Here is a 2,591-nt window from a genome sequence, read left to right on the forward strand (position 1 = left end):
ATGTTAAGCGACGTTCACACTTCCATTTGTCTTTTATTTTTTAAACCTTGTGCACTATTGATGTAAGCAGGAGCAGAGGGGCCCCAGTGATTATTATGGGGTTTGTCTAGGTTCCATTATTTGATTGTTTTTTAAAAAAAATTTCTTCAATATGTTCTATTTCTTCCGTTTTCAAGACCAATGTGTTTCCCCCAAAAATCAGACGGTGTCTTTTATATTATTTTAGCCTTCAAAAGATGCGCTAATGCTTATTTTCTTAGGGATGTCTTATATTTTGTATTGGTGGTAGTAATTGGGTCGGCCGTTAGTGAACAATTAATATTCACCCCTTTCCACGCCTGTAGTACAACCGACCAATCTGCCGGTGTCAGTAATTGAAACTTTTCTTAATGAAAAATTGAATATTTCCCCCCTTCCCTGCCCATTCATCTGTGTCGGGTGTTAGTGAGTCTCATTCAGTTGTATTACTGCCCGAGGATTGCAGTGCAATGACCGCATTGGCCGGCGGCTCTTCTGACCCCAGCTTGTCACCGTGTTTTCTGCTGCTAGGCTTGCCATTAACACAAGTTCCAACCACTGAAACTCGCAGAGGGGTGGGCTGGATAAAGTCGGGAAGAGGGGTGATTATTCATTCCATTAACTAGCCGGCATGTGACTATAAACTTCCAGGGCTTAGAGCAACCCAACGGGACAACAAACAACAATAAAACTTACATATCCTGAAAGGGCTGCACAAGGTCTATTTCAGGATTCTATTAGTATGGATCATCCGCAACTAGGGATTATATTTGGAATAGGACTTATATTTTAAGCATAGTCAAAAAGGGTAAAAAAAATCTTGCCAGGGCTTATTTTTGGGAAAACACAATACATAATGGAACCCATATGAACTCTATAATAACAATTGCGGTTCCTTCTGCTTACAGCAGTAATGCATAGGTCAAAAAGACCTTTCCGCTTGTTTTGCATCAAATGGTGTGACCCATTTTGGACTTCAAGTCAGGTTTTCTGTTTCTCACAATGGAAGTGTGAACAGAGTCCTATATTGCATTACTTATTACTGATGAGCCATTTGTGCTACTGCCCATAAGAACATATGTAGAGGATGCAATAGGATGAGATTGTTGTGTCCTTGGGGTGGAGGAAAGGACCATGGACGCCGCTATCTACTTGTAGGTTTTAAGATAAAGTATTAACTTAACCTGAATTTAGGATCTGCTCCTGTACTCACTAAAATATAAAAGCCCAAAGACTTATTTAAATTGGATTTTATTTTCTGATACACTAAATTGGCAATGAATTCAACAAGACAAGCAGTTTGTATCAGAGTTGATTTATAGTCTACTAGAATAAGATGCTGACTTTTAGGCCTACAACCCACGGTGTGAAAATCGGAGTGAGTGGGATGCGATAAAACATGGTATTCCACTCGGACCAATATTAGCCTGTGTCTGCACCCATGAGCGATTATTTTCTCAGCCCTAATCGGACCGAGAAAACAATCGGAGCATGCTGCGGGTGCAATGCGATCCTAGATTCTTGCACCCATTCAAGTCTGTGGGGTGAGAATAAAATCGCACTGTACTCGTGGTACACCGGTGTACCGCGAGTGCAGGGCGAGAATGGCAATAGCCGGCAACGGAGAGAGGGAGATAAATCCCTCCCCTCTGCAGCGCCGGCCCGCCCCTCCTCAGAATCGGCCCGCCCTCCCGCAGCTGAGGTCCGATCGCATAATCAGACCTCAGTCGCAGTGACACTAGCATGACACTCGACTCCTGCTGTACTGCCAGCATGACCTGAGTGTCATGCGAGGATTGCAGTAGATCCCCATGTGGCCCCGGCCTTAATCAAGGAGTATCATGGGCTGGAGTACATTTTTGTCCACTTGTCAAATATATTATGAAACTGATGCAAAATGGCAAGTCACAGAACTTTTCCACCACGGGTGTATAAAAATTTGAAACTTTGCAAAATACTAAGAATTGGCTCCATAGGTTTGATCTTTTCATATAATATGGTCAGAATCAATTTGTACTGTTTGCAATGTATGTTGAAGGTTTCCCCTGTGACTTGTTACCTATAAGCTCTCATGTTAAAGGGAACCTGACCCCACGCTCCAGCAGGCAATTCCAATGGTGTTTGGAGTGAAACTATATTTTGTTTTTTTTTTTGGTATAGTTATAAATTAAAACCTTGCCTCCATTTGTGTAAACCTTACCCCAAATCATTTTCAAGAATGTTCTTCTGCCTCCCACTGTCCCCATTCTATACTGTACCACTATCTGTTGGATGTTTTACTCTTCAAAACTTGAATATACAACTCCACGGTTGCTCCCCGGCATATTGAGGCTGTACCTGTGTTTATTAATGCTCACGAGAAGCTGGTACGTCATCCTTATGCCGACACTTGCTAGGTTTAAAGAGTAGACTTTTTGAGGGTGACCTCCAAAAAAAATAAAATAAAAGCTTTATAATAACTGATGTGAATTTCTCTTCTAAAACTATCTATAATTTGTGTATATTTTTGCTTTGGTTATTTAAAGTGCTTTCTTTGTACAGTGTTGTATAATTTAATAGAATCACTTTTTGTT

The sequence above is a fragment of the Anomaloglossus baeobatrachus genome, chromosome 8 (genome assembly GCF_048569485.1).
Source record: "Anomaloglossus baeobatrachus isolate aAnoBae1 chromosome 8, aAnoBae1.hap1, whole genome shotgun sequence".
Lineage (NCBI taxonomy): Eukaryota > Metazoa > Chordata > Amphibia > Anura > Aromobatidae > Anomaloglossus > Anomaloglossus baeobatrachus.